General features: G+C 43.9%; 1 protein-coding gene across 3 annotated transcripts in view; it reads right to left on the minus strand.

The window, feature by feature from the left end:
- Window positions 1-18,983, minus strand: part of GSG1 (germ cell associated 1) — a 114,142-nt gene that overhangs the window by 32,402 nt on the left and 62,757 nt on the right. Inside the window, exons 1-2 of one of the 3 annotated variants that reach the window (XM_083573835.1) lie at window positions 4,378-5,341; window positions 3,552-3,722 (exon numbers count right to left, since the gene is read on the minus strand). The exons of the other annotated variants lie outside the window; for them this stretch is intronic. The gene's annotated coding sequence lies outside the window, so the exon portion shown is untranslated. Of the gene's footprint in view, window positions 1-3,551; window positions 3,723-4,377; window positions 5,342-18,983 lie in introns of those variants that run through there. 3 annotated transcript variants of the gene reach the window in all.

Consider the following 18,983-nt stretch of genomic DNA (forward strand, 5'->3'; position numbering starts at 1 on the left):
GAAGAAGGGAGGAGAAAGCATTTTACAATTCATCAACATCATCTTTCACACAGAAAAGCACTGAACCATGCAATGGATAAGATGGAGTGAAATTAGTCATAAAAAACGGGGAGGGGGATCCTCTAAAATGCTTGCAGAAATAAATATGTTTTTTGTCAAGCCCCTGCAGCTAAACAGGGAAGGGGGAGTTCCACAGAGCTGGGCCCACAGTACTCAGGATGCTTGCGGTGGTGGGAGCCATAGGGGAGCATGAACAGAAACTCCCTCAAAGCTTTCAGTGATGGGGCAGAGATAGAATCCTTGAATGGTAGAGTTGGAAAGGACCCCCAAGGGTCATTTAGTCTAACCCCCTGCAAAGCAGGAAGGACAGTCAAGAGATCAGATATCGTTGTACTCTCATTGCTGAGCAACAAAACATGCAGAGCTCAGTGGAGTGGGAGGCCAGCCAACTGGAAGAGTCTTTGAGGTGTACTCGCCTTGGAGGCAGAGTCAGCATCCAGAGTCAGGTCCAGTCCTAGGGTTGGGCGAGCAGCCATCCACGTGGTCAGATGGTCCAGGAGGCAGAGAATCTGATATTCATGAGGTAAACGGTCAAAACGAGCAGGAAGCAGCAAGGTAGGACCAGGAACTGCAAGCATTGTTCCTGCTGCTGGAAGCTGTGCTTAAGAAGGCTGAAGCCAGCTGGTTCTCATCAGTGCCTTGAAGGCTGATCAGCTCCAGGTGGAGTCACTGCCTTCTCCCCTTCAAGCTGCTGTTCAGCAGGAGAAGGTGACTCCTGGCCCATGACAGATATAAGGGACCAGGCAGTCCTGAAAATATCCTGGACACAAATTGCATCAAGCAATTCTGGGGGTGATCAGTGAGAGGAGCAGGGCAGCAGACTCAGGCTCACTAGCAAGATCTTGATATGTGGAGGTCAGAGGCCAGGGGCAGCTGATGTGAAACTGCTACCTTCTGCCACACATGGATTATACCCAGAATTGTCATTTGCATGGCCTGAGGGATAAGGTTCTAGTGCTTTTTTCTTCTTAAATGCTTTTTCTCCTATATACAGTTTTCACGCGGTTGGTTTTGAACTAGTCTGACCATTTTATTGGCTTTTAGCTAGGTTTATTCAAACCCACCTCATTTCTCGGGAATGTAAACTTTGAAATGCTTGCATTTTATTTTATTTTTTAAAAAGATATCCTACCTTTGTATCCTGTCTCACTCACCCATCTCTACCCTCCATCTCTCTGTCTTCGTTAATAGACATGCTTCTCTCTCTCTTTCTCTCTCTCTGACACATGCAAGGTTTTATCAGCACAATTAAATTTAAAATTGCCTTGCCAAGGGGACCTCTGGGCCATGTAAAGGGGAACGGCTGCCAACTAGCTAAATGTTTAATTTTGTGCAAATGGTCACTCTTTCTCCCTTCTGGGAACTGTGGGCAAGCCTGTGTGTTGGGAAAAATAAGGATTATACAATTTCACTCTGATTCATCCTAGTTGGGGGAAAGCACATCTAAAGCAGAAAAGTTCCTGCTTCAAATCTCAGCTGAACCTCAATTGTCCCACCTAGCTAACCTGGAGCAAGTAACTGTCTCACAGCCTCAAACCCACCTGCAATAGTGGGGTAATAATAATCCTGGCCTATTGTACAGGGTTGATGTAAGGATGACTGGGATAATGTACGCTAGACCTTTTGAGCACTTATGAAAAGCTCTATATGCCCACACCTGTTTGCCTTCTTTTTCTTTTAACCCTCAAATGTCGCAGAAGCCCATTTTGCATCTGTGGCTTACCAAAAAGAACCTGTAATTCACAGAGGGAAAGGGCTTGGGGAAAGTGGAGGGATGCTTGGAAGCCTGTACTTTCTAAGCGTTCATTAATAATAGTAATAGAGTAATAGATTATCACTATAGAGTGCAAAGAAGAGGGAAATGTAGAGTTATCTATGCACATAACACACACAGTCTCTGTCTCACCCTCTCTGGCCATGTTTGTGCATCATGCTAGACCATGGTTTAGTGTGATGTGCGCAAGCAAGAATGAACTCTCCTCTCCTCCTCCCATGCAGCTGAGATTAGGAGTTTGGAAGCTTCCACTTTTAGATACTCACAGCTTACTGAATTGGGAACCATGGTTCATATTAACTGTGGTTCGTTTAAACCAGCCAGCTTCAACCATGGCTTGAAGTGGACTTGCTTCAAGCGAGATAGTTAATTGCAGTTTGTTGCTTCAGACAAGGAGACAAACCACAGTTAAATTGCTCATTGGTGCTCACCGCTTCTGTCCTTTCTCATCCATCTCCTGCGTCTTCCTAGATGTGTGTGTTACTATATCATCCTCCCTCTCCTCCCTCTTCCCCGACATGCGTTGCAAGATTTCATGGCCACAAGCACAATAAAGTGCAAGGCTATTGCCATGAGCTAGCCCAGCAGGTCTCCAGTGGAACATCAGTGTTGGATAAGAGCTGTGTATATGCTGTGTTTAAAATATAAAATAAATGTGTAGTGCAATAATAGCCATAGTCCTGCAGACTGTATGTGCTATGCGAATTTAGAAAACATACACATATTGACCTATTCCACATTACCTACATTGATAGTCATGGGGGTGGGGAGCATGCAGGGCACCCAAGTCTTGCCCCTGCCCCACTGGAAATGCTACACTCAGCTCCCCTTCTTCCTCGGGTTTCTGCAGTTTAACCAGACAGTCAAGTCTATATTTGCAGCCATAAGCCTAGAAACTTGCTTCCTTATCTGTGCCAAAGCTGAGCTTCCCAGAGTGCTGAATTCTGTTGAATTCTGTCTGCACAACACAATCATGGATGTTCCATGCGTTTGAAGCAGGCTTCTCCACATGCATAAAATAAGCTGGAGGGGGGAATTGTGCGCAGGAACAAGTCCTGAACTGTGCATATGATTTCATGGCCCCATCTTTCAACCAGGCCCAGCAAAAAATAGTAGTAGGTAGTACTTATCAACTGTTCAGGAGCAGGACTGGACTCTGGCTCCCAACACAATATTAAAAACACAATAAAACACCAACCATTAAAGTCCCTGTACAGGGCTGTCTTCAGACAAGGGTGCCAACTTGAACAAAATATGGGGGTGGGGGAGGTAAGCCCCACCCTGCATAACTGAACACATGATGTGGTGCATGCACATCATTTGAATGGCAATGCCCATCAACTTGAGGGGCCCTCAAATATTTTATTGAGGGGGTTGAAGACCCCCTTGGCTCCTAAGAATGACTCCTATGCCTTCAGGTGTCTTCTAAAAGTCATATAATTATTTATCTCCTTGACATCTGATGGAAGAGCATTCCACAGGGTGGGAGCCACTACCAAGAAGGCCCTGTGCCTGGTTCTCTGTAGCTTTACTTCTTGCAGGGAAGAAACTGCCAGAAGGCGCTTGGAGCTGGACCTCCGTGTCTGGGCTGGACGATGGGGGTAGAGACGTTCCTTCAGGTATAAGGCAGCTTATACACGTTAAAGTAAATAATATTCCAGAGAGTTTTATTTCCTTTCTGTACCTCCCCCCCCCGAAAACCGTGATTTGATTCTACCTGTGAGCCGAAGAATTCCTTGCCACTGGCAAGCATCACATTAAAGTGTTAAGCTGTGCCAACAATGTGTCCTGAAAGTTCAAATCAGCCACGGAAAGCCAGGGATCAATTGTACCAGCGCTTATCTGCGGCAGCACCTTTGACTGTTTGTTCAGTTAGTGTGATCATTACCTAAGGAAGGAGATCGGGAGAGGGCTCTGAGTTACTGTTGCTGAAATTCAGCCTTCTGTTGCGAAAGCAGTGCAGGTATTTGCCTCTCCACCCCACCCTTGCCTCCCTCTTTACTCGAAACACACCCTAGTGACACCCCTGGAGCCACGGAGGAATGCCAGAGTGGATTAGCAGCTATGGTGTCAGTGATGCATGTAATCCTCTGAGGAACACACTGTTGCCTCAAAATGGTGTGCAGTCTAAAAGGAGGCAGGAAAATGAGTTTTGGATCTTCAGATTTCCAAGCCATGGAAATCTGAATTTAAAAAGGCATCGGGAAGGAAGTATGGGCTGTACAATAGCAGCACTGAGCCCTGCAGGCGCAGAAGCTTCATCTGAGAGACTGGCCAGTCTCCTCCGGGATTGGGAAAAGGAAGGACCCTTCCAAGGAGCTCTAATGGCAATCTGCTACTGGGAAGTCTGCATTGAATATAAAGTCACCCACTCTCCAAGTTGAGAGTCTGAGAATGCAACACATACAAAAATGGCAAACTGGGTTCTCCCAAAGGCTGATAAAAGGCAAATGAATGGATGGATGAAAGTTCAGGCACATTTGTCCTACAGACAGAAACCTAGGATGCCACTGGATATACTCTATGTTGTAATACAGTGGTACCTCGGAAGTTGAATGGAATCCGTTCCGGAAGTCTGTTCAACTTCCAAAATGTTCAGAAGCTCCTGCAGCCAATTGTAAGCCATGGAAGTGGCTTCGGACATTTGGGTTCCAAAGAACGTTTGCAAACCGGAACACTCACTTCTGGATTTGCGGCATTCGGGAGCCAAAACGTTCAACTCACAAGGCGTTTGGGATCGAAGGTATGACTAGCTCCAAACTAGCTGTAATTGTGGACAACCAGTAGTCACACATAACAACTTGTAGCCTCTTTTTCTATACACACGGACCGTCATGGGCATCAAAAGGTGCATGCATCTTCTTCAATGGAGTCTTATTGAGCATAGCAATACATTTTAGGCCGAACGTCTAGATGCACATATACATCCTTATCTGCCTTGCACATAGGAGTTGACTTTTGCACACAGAGCTCTTTTGTTAGATTAGGACAAATGTGCTTGGAGTGAAGCTGATCCAGGGTAATCCCTGTACTGCCAAGGGAGACACACCTTCCTGCTTTCTCAGGGCTGATGTCTGAAAGACTTCTCTAAAGTTTTAGCTGGTTTTAAGGTTGCATTTGCCTGTGGTTCTAGTCTGGATTGGGAGCATCACTTGTGGTATATCCACTGCAAGAAAAGCCTCCTTTTGTACCAATTGGAGCTTTTCTTCCAATGCAAACAGGAATGTGGGAGAGCAGATCTCAATTAGGGACACAGCAGAGACAAAGAGTTAAAGCCTGCCTTCCCCAATGCCCAATGGGGTCCTGATCCAGCCTGCTACTTTCTATTTAAAAGCCATTAAGAGACAATGAGGTTTGTCAGGGATGTTCATCTGGTGCCTTCATTATATATCTTTAGGCACCAGGTGAAAACGTTCCTCTTTAACCAGGTCTTTGGCTGATTAATATTCCGCAGCCTTTGAAATGTGTTTGAGGGTGTGGGTTATTGTTTTGCTGATTTGTTTTGAATATTTATTTGTGTTTTTATGTTGTATTTTTGTCTTTTGAACCACCCTTAGATCTTATGCTGAAGGGCAGGATATAAGTCTAATAAATAATAAAGTAATAACTCATGGGCTATTAAAGACAATATATGTTCCAGACATTGGTCTGCTAATACATTTGGCCTGCAGAAGACATTTTTTGCTTGAAAACAGGGTGTAAAGCTAATCTCCATCAAAGGAAAACTCAAAAGGGTGTCAGGCAATAAGATAAAATAACTATCTAGAGCAGTGGTGGCCAAACTTGGCCCTCCAGCTGTTTTTGGACTACAATTCCCATCATCCCTAGCTAACAGGACCGGTGGTAAGGGATGATGGGAATTGTAGTCCCAAAACAGCTGGAGGGCCAAGTTTGGCCACCACTGATCGAGAGAAAGTTCCAATATCAAAAGGAACCTAAAGGGGGGGAAAACGCCCTTCATCAATAAATCTATCTATAACAATTCTGAGACATTTCGAACTCAGAATTAGGATTTACTTGATATTAAAAGGCAAAACTATTTAATTTGCATTTCCTGAACCATGCACAGACTGAAACGCAACCAGCTTTCAAAATTTGCACTTCTCTGAATTTTGTAACACAGTTCTCCAGCCAAGCAACTAGGTACGCAAACGCATGTTCTGGGGTAAAGTGTGCACAAAAAATTTATATATTCATGAAAATAAATACAAAGTGCATTATACCAGGGGAAATTTTGCTGGCAAAGTGTATATTGTAAGAGAAAACTACACTGAAATGCTGACTAATTTTCATGAGGATTTTTTTTTTTAAGATGAAAACTGATGGGCAATTGGGGAGATTGGAAAAATGAGAAACTGGCAGAAACTACTCAGAAGGAAAGATTTTGCAAAGAGCTGTGTTTTATATATTACACACACACACACACACACACACACACACACCTTTTAAAAAATCACCATACTGCAAATAGGAAAGGTTCATTTAAACATTTTTAATTGATTTGTTGGTTTTTGTTTCATTTTCAAAGGATGGTGCCATATGCTTTTGAATAATAATTATTATTTAAATTTTTTCCTGATGTGAGAGATATCATTGAAGTGGCCATTTTCCTTTGGAAAGTCTGATGAAAAAAGAGAGCAGTTTCCAATATGAAAACCAGTCCCATCGTACAGCGTTTAGTACAGTTCTTTTTTGGAAGAATTCCTTGGCAGCTCTAGAGCTTGGCTGGAAAACAAGCAAGGCAGGGAGCCAAGCATTATCCCTGCAGCATGGCTGATTTTCTTTCCTGCCTTAACTTCGTTTAATATCTGAACCATTAAATGTGCAGAGCACACCATTTGAAAGGGCCACAGTGGCTGCAACTCCAGGTGGCTGTTTTAGCAATCTCCACCCCACATTTCCCTGTTTCCACATCCATCGTTCCAAAAGACCCTGCAGTGGTCAGGTGCAAGCCTGAGACCTGTGAATGATGCACAAACTTCCAGGAGCTTTTCCACATGCCCAGCTCAAATATTCACACCTTGCCAATCACTCGTGACAAAGTCATGCACGTACAGCCATTTTCTTGCCATGTTAGGGGGAAGCAGTTGAAAAATGTTAACCAGCAATAAGTGTTATGTACAAAAGCACAATTAAGGGTGCAATTGGTTTTTGTAAACCACTTAGAGGTGCTTTGGGGCTGTTGTGTTCTTTATTTTAAATAATCAACGGTACATAAATCTTTTGGCACCGGGTAAATAGCTTTAGACTGTCTCTAGCTTTTAAATTTTTTAAAAGAAATATAATATTTGGTGTAATTGTTTCTGCTCTTTGCTGTGTTTATTTTTATCAGTTGATTTTATTGTTGAAATACAGCCCCCCCCCCCAATTTACATGGAGGTTACGTTCTAAGGCACCACACACGTCAGGGAAATCGTGTATATTTGAAACACCATTGGAAAAGCCTGCAAGCCCCGCGTTCCGGCCCTGCCCCATCCCGCCCCTTTTTGTGACATTTTTGGGTCACTTCTGGGTTTGGCGTGATGCAGGTGTGTGTGGCCTTACACATAATGAATGTGCGTAAAAGGGGGTTGCCTGTAGTAACCATATCACATTTCAAAAACCCTCCAGTTCATCTAAGGCTACTTGTTTACCTTTTATTTTGTTTAATTTATATTCCTCCAAATAATGACATGGAGAGAGGACCATTTTTTCCACTGAAAACTAAGTTTCTTTCCCAGCCTTGCGCCAATATTTCACCACAAAAGGAGCAATATTTTTTGGAATAATCTTGCGCATACCTCATTAATGACATTTTCCTGTTAAAAGTCATCATATGTATAAAAACAAGGCAGAGATGAGATGATGGCCTCTGGATGCAACTGGATTCTAACTCTCATCATTCCTGACCATTGGGTGTGTTTGCCTGGGCTGATGGGACAGATGTAGATAAACATCTGGGTGGCCACAGGTTCCCCACTCTTGGTCTAAGCAGCAGCTCCAGGATTCAGCTGAATTCGTAAACTCAGTGGAAATCTCTCTGCAGAGCTTCCCTTGCCCTCTGCATTCCATGCAATGTTTGGGTCCCATCCTTTCTTATCAGTCATCTGACAGGCTGTTTTCAGGAGGACCCCTTTGCAAAGCTCTCTTCCATACACAGCGCTTAAAAAGCTCCATTGGACAGGCTTTCTGTGGATTCTATTTCAAAGGGAGGAATGTCAAAAAGAGATCCTCCAAATAGCTTCCAGATGCGGTTGTTTCTTTTCCTGATCTAGACTTGGAAGGAGGGAGCGGGGAACGCCTTTAAGTGCTTCTCCATAGTGAAATGGGGGTGGGGGGAGTCTTCACTGCAAGGAGAGAGAGGAGACACAGAACTAGAAATCATGAGATGGGGAGGAGGGAAACTGAGCCCCTGTTTGAGACATTTCAGGGCGTGAATTGCATTTCAAATAATATCCCCCCTGTGTGCATGGTAGTATTTTAAATTATACATCAGCAATCCAAGCTCAAGCAATTTATCATGGGATGGGCCCTGTCAAGCTGGGGCTAAAGAGAAAGGGATTTAACTTTCAGGAAGTTCAGCCTCCCCCTAATCAAGGCTTCTGATTCAATCTTACATTCTGAAATTCCTCCTGAGACGCCTGACAGAGAGCCACAAAGGCAATGATCATCATCTAATGATGTTTGGCAGCAACAGCTGTGTTCCTCGTGCGAGCTTTTGAATGTAGCTCTGTGCACAACTTGTACCAAACAGATTTCTAGGACTGATGGCCGTCTCCTGAGAGGCAGGACTGAATAACTGAAATGCCTCTGATGGGTACTTGGCCATTCATTCTTCCATCTCGAGAATAAAACTCCATTGCCTCCTCTCAAAAACATGCTCCATGCCAGTCAGACATTCACAATGCATGTGCTGTTCTCTTCCTTTCTCTCCTCAAAACTTTTTTTTCCTTTTTCTTTAAGTGAACCGCACATCTAAAACAGAACTTGTGTTTGGATGCTTTTATGTGAAGCTACTCTGACTGGCAGTGGTCCTCTAAGGTCTCGGGCAGAAGTCTTTCCAGGGAGTCACAAACATGACTGCCAGGTCACCCATGTCAATTATATCCTTGAATCTGGTGAGTGCCCAGCAAAAGACAGGCAAAGGCCTGTCCCGGTAACAGACAGGCATGGACTTGTCTTGACCAGGTGCCAATTGCACTCACCTGAAAGCAGCGAGGCCTCCAAAGCTCATGGTGGACTGCAGGGAGCAGGCTCTGGCTTTCTTCTATGTCAGGAACTTGGGAGAAAGGTGGAGGCTTATCAAAGAATCATAGAATTGTAGAGTGGGAAGAGACCCCAAGGTTATCCAGTCCAACCCTCAGCAATGCACAAATATCAGCAAAAGCATTCAAGGAAGGAGAGTTCATAGCCTCCCGAGGGAAACCGTTCCCTTTCAAGCAGCTCTTACCACCAGAAAGTTCTTCCTGGTGTATTTTAAGTTGCATTGAATGTCAGAAGCAGTGGGCCCTCTTTGCTTCCAAATGCCAGGATCATGTCAGGCAAGAGTCCTCCTCTCAGGAGAGGTAGGATCAATAGCAACCAGGCACATGAGAAAGGGCCTTTTCTTCAGTGGCTCATTCTCTGTCTTTGGAATACTTTCCCCAACATCTTTTTGACACCAGGCTAAGGATTTACGCTGGCTCCCTTGGCCAATAAAGCAAGATGAGCGCCACAACCCCAGAGTCGTCCACGACTGGACCTAATGGTCAGGGGTCCCTTTACCTTTAAGAATTTAAATATATACATACACCCATATATTTGAATGTTGATATCTGTCCTTCATTTTCTCAGTGGGTGGTATTTGGCTGCTTGCTCCAGCTCCGAGGGCCTTCTGGTGGTTCCCTCACTGCAAGAAGCGAAGTTACAGGAAACCAGGCAGAGGGCCTTCTCGGTAGTGGCGCCTGCTGTGTGGAATGCCCTCCCATCAGATGTCAAGGAAATAAACAACTATCTGACTTTTAGAAGACAACTGAAGGGACATTTTTAATGTTTGATGATTTATTGTATTTTTAATATTTTGATGGGAGCTGCCCAGAGTGGCTGGGGAAACCCAGCCAGATGGGTGGGGCATAAATAAATGCTGATGCTGATGCTGATGATTAGTGATTATTTTATGGCAGGAAATGTGTGCTTTGGGAGATGCTTCATCACCATCATAGAAGCCCAAAACTCTTCCAAGTATTTATAGCTCAGTTGATTGTCACAGTAAAAATATAATGGTGGCCTCTCCTAGAATATTGTGCTATATCCAAAGAAGTCTAGTAATGTTTTTACATGAATGCATATTTCCTAGAAGGATGATTTCATCCACCAATCGCAGGGTTTGATTGGTGGTCAGGTCTACTGCACCCATTCAGAGTTTACATTTTCCCACATTTGCAATTGTCACCTAACACTTGAAATAATTTTTTCCAACTCCTAATCTTGCATCATATAGAATTTTAATAATCCTTTGGAAAGTTACCTCACAGTGGAACTTGTTTCTAAGTAGAGGTTGTTAAGACCAGGCTGCATGTAGGATTCCTATCTCGTTCATCCTTTGAAAAAGCTTCATGGTGTCCACTTTACTTCCACTTTACCGAGGCTTAAGTCATAATAATATTATATGTCTCCATAGCCGAGTTTGGATTTGAACCTCTAGTCATGCATTTGGCTCCTGTTGCTGTGCACAGTGGTGTCAATTTTTTCATTCCCATTTCACAGTATTGCTGCATTTCCACGTGGAGGATCTGAGAACCGGGTTTTAAGTCCCTGCTTAAAATATATGTGCAGAAATTCTCATGAGAAGGGATGGTTGAGAGTGTTCCTCTCTCTCTCTCTCTCTCTCTCTCTCTCTCTCTCTCTCTCTCTCTCTCTCTTCATAGTGAACTATCAGGTGAACTTCTTTTAAAACAGAGAGTCACATTACCCAAAACATCAGGAGGAGCTCCTCCTTTTTGTCCCAGAGGCAAATGGAAAAGCATCTCAGGCACGTAGTTCCCTTAGGTGTACCTGATCTACACATTTCTCCCACACCCACCCCTTCTTCTTTAGTCTGTTCCTCCTATCCCCAGGATCCTATCAGCAAAAGAGTTAGTCATCTAACCAACTGAGCAGCATTTACATTTAAAGGTGGAAAGCATTGCAAATGCAGCAAGTCAATGACTGGCTACTTCAAATTGGTGTGGGAAATTCAGTCCCACCCCAGCCTCACCCCACCTTCCATTCCACCCAGAGGCAGAGCACATGCTCTGCATTCAGAAGGCCCCTGATTCATTCCCTGGTGTTTCCAGTTAGGACTGGGAAGTTTGAGAAAGATTGCTTCATGAAACCCCAGAGAGCCACTGTCGGTCAGGGTTGACAAAACCAAGCTAGAAAGGTCTGAATTGGGGGGGGGGTGTTCACATTACCCACCTGAGGGTGCAGTGATGTTGTGCACCTCCAGGTGCATTTCACATCAGCAGAGTTTCCTTGGTGTCTGATTCTTTCCTGCGTGTGCACACACACCTGGGGGGCAGGAACATTTTTACACCCTGCTATTGTGTTCACACTTTGGCAAGAGGTGGATTAGGCCTGGCTTAAGGACTCGTATTAGTGTGAAGCTGGTTTGAGAAACAACTCATCAACAGTTGTATTTCATAACAAAGTTGCATATGCATTTTGGATAATGTCACATGAACAGGGATTAAGAATCCACCACTGGAAATGCAGTGAGTATAAAGCATCTTCCTCTGTTCTCCTAATTCTGAACCCTATTTTTCCCCTTGAAGATTATCAGGTATGCAATTGGCAACAGAAACCAATCTGGAGAGCCATAGATTCCCTATTGTTAGGATGTAGTAAGTGGCTCCCAGGAAAGTATAAAGACAAGGAAAAGTTTCTTACCATCCTTTTTTATCTCAATATTTACAGAGAAAGGCTATAGAACCCAGCCTCTTGGATAATGGCATTGTCTCGAGTGAATCTCCACCCCCACCCCCGTCTCTCCCACTTCCTCATTCATCACTTCTATGGGTGCTGCTACATGCCCACTGTCTTTGAGCTCTTTGCTCTCCTACTTTTAAGGCTCGCCGGGTTCTTGGGTCTGGAATGCTTTCTAATGACACCGTGTCAGCCAGCTGCTGCTCTGGTTTTGCCTCCTCCTCCTCTTCCTCTCCCCTTATTTCCCAATTTTTCCCCTCATCTGCCTCTGAGCTGCTACCTCCCTCAAACCCCTGTTGCAAATCTATACTGTCTTCCTCTTCCTCTGCCCTGGAAGGGTCAGAATGGAGAGGCGGTCTCCACCATTCTTTCTCTACCCAGTCCCTGACACCTATCCCGGGATAATGGTGATGATGATGATTTATTAATTAATATAGTTTGTATACCACATTAAGGAAATCAGCCCTGAGTGCTCACTGGAAGGACAGATCGTGAAGCTGAGGCTCCAATACTTTGGCCACCTCATGAGAAGAGAAGACTCCCTGGAAAAGACCCTGATGCTGGGAAAGATGGAGGGCACAAGGAGAAGGGGACGACAGAGGATGAGATGGTTGGATAGTGTTCTCGAAGCTACAAACATGAGTCTGACCAAACTGCGGGAAGCAGTGGAAGACAGGAGTGCCTGGCGTGCTCTGATCCATGGGGTCACGAAGAGTCGGACACGACTAAACGACTAAACAACAACAACAACATACCACATTTCATCCAAAGATTTCAGGATGGTTCGCAGCATAAAAACACAAACTGAAAACACAAAGTTTGTTGCACTTCTGATTACCTTATGCTATGTCCTGTAATTATCTCTCAAAAGAGAACTTTCCATAGTATGCTTTGTCAGAAAGAGTTTCTAAAATGCAGAACTGTGAAGAAACTAGAAACCAGAACCTCCCAAGAGTTCAGAAACTAGAAGAAATCTGGAGTGGACCTCCAGCTGTCAGTGGATGAGGTCAGAGAAACCTCTTTCTCCCTTTGCAACTGCCACAAAAATCTGTTCGTTTCTGCACCCACCACTCTGATCGCTGTGCTTCCCTCCACCACCGCCCCATACCTCTGCTAGAGATTCAAGTTTCCGAACTTCCCTGCGTTAAACTCTGAAGAATGAATAAGTCTGAAAGGTGATGCTTATGCAAATGTCATGTTCCTATTCTGATCAGAAAACGGAGTCAAGATGGGGAGGAGGTAAGACAGGGAACATTCAATACAAACTAATTGGCATCACGTCAACACTGCTGCCCTTTACTGAGTTAGCAGCTGCTTTTACAATACGGTCTCTCCTTTTTTCAAAACTCCCAATTCCCCCTCCCACTGAAATATCTGTTTCACATTATTTTCCCCAAGATAAACTGCCTACATATTTCTATGCTGAATCTCACACTATTATTTCCTGCCCATATGGTGTCTCAGAAACCAGGGAGTCATAAAAGGAGTGACAAAGCATTGTGAGAAAAAGCATCAAGCTGCGTGCTTCTTTTTTTGTTTTTTTGTTTTTTACAAATGTGAATTGTGTGCTGTTGGCAGATTCTTGTCGTTGTCTTGTTGGGCTGTGTATGTGATAAAGGGGAGCCATACCAGGGTGAAGGCATCTTCTTCTGTTTGTCCCCGTGTCAGTTTCAGTTTATTGGTCAGTTTTTCTAATAAGGCTGTTTCCCATACTATTTGGTACCATTGGTCCATGCTGACTCCTGACAGGTCTCTCCAGTGTCTGGCTATGATGTTTCTGGCTGCTGAGAGTAGGTGGGTTATGCGCTCTTTATGAACCAATAAATCTTTAATAAAAAATATGTAAAAATAAAATATAATGTGAATTGTGTGTCTGTATCTGAGTGTGAATGAAGGAGAGGATGATCGAGACAGGGAGTAACCCTAACCCTAAAAACAGTGGGTGTGATTCTAAGATGCAAATAAGCAACTCCACGCATATGTCCAAAGTTTGGGAAGATCATAGGGACAGTGAAATGTGAATCCCTGGGAGCGGCTTCTAGCACAATAGAAAAATTGAAAAGATACAACAGAAATTAAAACACAACCTCAACAACAATTTAAACACTGATACACACATCACACGTCCCTAAAAGACATCATTCACATAAAACCAATTTACAATTACCAGCCAAAAGATCCTCTAATCAGTTTGCACCATCAAATGCCTGGGAGGAAGTCTCCTGATGCAGGTAACCCCACTGCCTCACTCATACTTAAAGAGTTGCTTTTGGGAACTGTACTCACCCGCATGGGAAACTTACAAGGGGTGAAAATATTCACATGTGTGTCTTCACTGCTAATAGGGAGAGGCAGATTAGAACAGTGATTAAGAGCACAAGCATGCCAATAATCACAAAGAAGCCTCTGTCTCAGCCTCATTCCCACCACCCCTCTGGAACATGGGGAAAGCAGTGCTGCCAGAGGTGGTTTTAGGGTGGCGCAACAAGTGTGGTCGCCCTGAGTGCTGTGCTGCAGGGGGCACTAAAACAGTGCTTCAGAAACTGTTTTTGCCTGGCTGGAATTTGTCCTTGAACTGGCCTAGATGGAGGATAGAGGGTGATGTGTGAGTTTGTGGAGAAAGAAACAAGGGGCAGCAGCTGTCATGGGCATCCTGTCTTTACTCACTGTGGTTTCATGGGTCTGCTGGTCAAAGGGACGCACCCAGAAACCTGACCTCAAAGCTCTCCTGAGCATATGAATGCTGCAAGATGTAGACTCAGCAGGAAGTGCCATATGACCATACGAAGTGTCTTATTCTTCTCTCCACCCCCCATGTCCTCCTCATGGCTATGAGTGGCCTATGCCACCCCCACTGGTCATGAACAGCTTGGCTAATATGTCCATTAGAGCAACATGTGAAGACTTGTCATGGTGATGGGACCAAAGAATGACAAATTTGAGCATTTTGATTTCTCTTTGCTTACAACAACAACAACAACAACAACAACAACAACAACTTTGTGCCACCCTCACTGCCACCTTGCCCCTCCCCCTTCTGGTAAGCAGCAGAGACATATCTGCCAGGAATTCAGGTAAGCACCTCCTCGCTTTCTGAGCAGCACTGATTCCACAAGGAACTTCCATCTGGAAGATCCCTTCATGGGAATGCACAACTTTTTTTTTTTTTTGCACAGATTGCCTGACATTGCCATTATCAAAATGCCAAAATACTCATTTTTCCATTCGACCCAGATTTTTCCCTCACCATGGAAAAACTGAAGTAAAACTAGTCCATTGCAGATCAACAGCCTGATGGTGATGTAGAAATCCATTAGCACATTTTCACAAGCAGGTTTCTCACAGAGGTAGTGATGTTTCTCTGGGTGAACCTATTGCCCTGCTCCTGGATGTTTTGTAGCCCAAATAATACAAGCGTTGCCTATTTTCACTGAGTGCCAAATGCTGTGGGCATGTCAGAATTTCAATAAATCCATTCTGAGGTGCTATTATCTCGTGATCTAAACACATGTGGGGAGTTACCTTGGAGACTGTAAACACAGTATATACATTGGGATTTAAGATAACACTACAAGCCTTCTCTATACGGCCTTGGACCCTCGTACCTACGGGACCGCCTCTCCTGGTATGCCCCACAGAGAAACTTACGGTCTTCAAATAAAAATATCTTGAAGGTCCCAGGCCACAGAGAAGTTAGGCTGGCCTCAACTAGAGCCAGGGCTTTTTCGGCTGTGGCTCCGACCTGGTGGAACACTCTGTCACAAGAGACTAGGGCCCTGCAGGACTTGACATCTTTCCGCAGGGCCTGCAAGACAGAGCTGTTCCGCCAGGCCTTTGGCCAGGGCACAGCCTGACTCCCTCCCTCGGCAATCTTCGCGGAGCTCTGGCCCAATAGTGGCCAGTGGCTTGAATTTAATTAATTTTATAATGAATGATTTTAGAGTGTTGTTTTGTGTTGTACTTTTGTATTGTTTTATTGTTGTTAGCCGCCCTGAGCCCAGCTTCGGCTGGGGAGGGCGGGATATAAATAAAATTTATTATTATTATTATTATTATTTAAAAAAGTAACAATCTGCATGCACAGGTACAGAAGTACTTGTTGCATTCATGTCCAGAGCAGGAAATGGTAATGGAGGGTGGGGAGTAATGGTTAAGGGGAGGGGCCAGGAAACATCATATGCAAACATTCCATCAAGGACCACCCACTGGTGCAGACAGGAGGCTGTGGAATACCTAAGAAAAATCTAACAGTAAGAAAGCGTGTTGACAGTCATGTGCCAATTCACTCTTTAAAGCTGAATCAGAGCAAACAGCAACAGAAAGAGTGCTCAGACACAGAGCTTTAACACAGAGACCTGTGCCTGGAAAGAGCAAGGCCAAAGGTAAATGCGGATAAGCCCAAACACTGTTTTCCTCCTGTGCTGCTATTGTTTATCACTGCTGCTTGTAAAAAAGAAGTCAAAAGGTTGTCTCACTCCTTCTCATGCAGTGTACCACACTGAAAATTGTAATTCAAAAGGCGTGTACTTTTTCGGGGTGGGGGTGTCAATTCACACAAACTCATGAAATTGCATATGGGTGAACTACTGACTAGTAGACTGAGCCTTGTTCCAGAAACCAGAGTTTTTTAAATCCAGGCATTATAGATTCCATTGGTAGTTCAAATTATTTGTCCAGAAGACACTTGCGATGATTGGTATTGCGAGCCCCACATTTTCAAAACACATGACTTCTTTTCCTGAAATCATGAGATGAAAGAATAACACTTGATGTTGTTTTCATTTATCTCCTAGGTTCTGAGCTTCCTTGTTCTCAAACCACATCTTAGCCATGAGGAGTAGAATTTTCCTCCTCCTTCGTTGAAAATTAAAATATTGTGCAAAGAGATTGGAGGCTTTCAAACCACCTTTGCCCAAAGGCAAGCCATCATCAATATTGAATTACGTTGCCATCATTGAAATGACTTCCATTTCCCAGCTATAATCCCTGCTCTGGGATTATTTCTTAATGAAGAGCAGGGTGTAAATCATCTAAACAAATGAATCAAATCAAATTATAGCCGTGTATGATCCTGCAGCCCAAAGCTAAACAGTAGTGAGAGATGGAAGCGCATCGAAGAGACCTGAGTATCAGTTACATTTCATTCACATTTAGAAAACTCTGTGAAAGGGATTAGCACTCTACTACTATTATTAAACTGTGCTGGGGAAAGATGACGTGTTATCCCTGTGTCTGTTTTTCTTGCAGGGGTGGGATGGTACCTTTGAAAAACTGCCAATAAATATTTTTTTTTTTTTAGAAGAGGGAGGGGAAGAGAGCACTTGGGGCTGGAGCTGCCCAGTTGCGCACCTGCAGAAAGGTGCTGGGCTTGCATTTCTTTCTTTCTTTAAAAAAAGGCCATCAAGTAGCAACAACAGAAGCAACGTGTTATAGAAAACAAGAATCTGAGGGTGGTTTCTAGGCATCTCCCGTCTCATAATAGCACCTGCTCATATGGCATCTGTTTCCAATGATAAATACAGGTGGCACCTGCTCAGGCTCCTCCAAGGCTTAAGTATAGGCTCAGCGTTGCCTGTCTTTAGAATGGCAGGGCCAAGAGACACCCTGCTAGGGGTGGGGGTGGGAATTCCATTCCATTCACACTGAAAGGTGAACTCACCTCATTGGCACTGTTCTGGGGCGATACATTAACCACAACACAGGCACACTTTGAAATTCACAATTCTTTGAATTTTGGAAGAAGAAGAAAAGGTCCAGCAAAATAGTATGTGCAAAAATGCATCTACTGGGATAAAATACCTATAAATGGGAAATGGGGGGGGGATGGCATGATGTTAGGGGAAATGTTTTTGCAAACATGTGCAAAACTGAAAGCAAAATGTGTCTGTTGGGAGAAATTCACACTAAAATGTCAAAGGATTATTCAAAAACGACTTTCATTGCAGACAAGACTGCGCTAGGTGGAGCAATGGTTGGATTTGGCAGAAGGCAGTTTCCTGTGTTCCTATAAGCACAGGTTTGCAAAATACAGTGGTACCTCGGGTTACAGACGCTTCAGGTTACAGATGCTTCAGGTTACAGGCGCTTCAGGTTACAGACTCCGCTAACCCAGAAATAGTACCTCAGGTTAAGAACTTTGCTTCAGGATGAGAATAGAAATTGTGCGGCGGCAGCATGGGAGGCCCCATTAGCTAAAGTGGTACCTCAGGTTAAGAACAGTTTCAGGTTAAGGATGGACCTACAGAACGAATTAAGTTCTTAACCTGAGGTACCACTGTAGGGTGGGAGAAAAGCTGCAGGGAGGGAGTTAGAAGGGGGAAATTGGAGGCAAAGGAAGACTCGACTATCCTCCTCTTGCTTTTCTGACGGAAAACACGCCTTCCCAGCCTTGTTTTGGCAAGGTGATGACAGAAAGTGTAATTCCACATAAGTGAGTAAATTTCTTCTGAATTGTTCAAACTGTCAGCCATAGTTTACCAGAAGCCTGGGAAGTGTGAGATGTGAAAGGTTTTGTCGAAGAAGGCACATTACTGGGTGTTTTAAAAAACACTATTTATTACTGTGCATGAACTATGCACAAGGTCTGGAGATACCCATGTGATACAATGTTTTGCAAAACATGTGATGCCCTTCAGAACATTGTGATGAATTGAATTTGCCATGCATGACCCTTTGGAGCTAGATATAGGAGCTTTTATTGAGGTCACAGGAAAAAGAGAATTCCAGTTTTGAAATCTGGGATGTTTAGCATTTTTTCACTCTCCACAGGGTCCCTTGGTTCTGAGATGAAAAGCAGTTTAGCATCACATGGATAGTTCGTGGGCCAGTTTTAGTGCCATGTAAATGATCTCATTTCTAAGGACATTAGATTTCTAAGTCAAAGAACAGGGGAATTTCCTGTGAGTAGCACCATTGGTTCACCTGGCTCTGGGACCCTGAGTCAGTTTTTTCTACACACTGAAAGGCAGCAAGGGATGAGGGAGCAATTCAATTCATTTAGCATACAAAGGTAAACTTACCAAATTCACATATTCCACAGCAATGTGTGAACTGAAACACAAGCAACCTGCAAAATGTGCACTTCCCCCGGTTTTGCAAGGCAGTTCTCCAGCCAATCAACATGTAGAAAAATGGATACATATTAGGATAAAGTCTGCATATAATTGCACATATTAGTGAAAATAACATACAAAAATGGCTTGTGTTTATGGGCGTAGTTGTTGAAGCA

The sequence above is a fragment of the Podarcis filfolensis genome (assembly GCF_964270895.1).
Source record: "Podarcis filfolensis genome assembly, chromosome: 10".
Lineage (NCBI taxonomy): Eukaryota > Metazoa > Chordata > Lepidosauria > Squamata > Lacertidae > Podarcis > Podarcis filfolensis.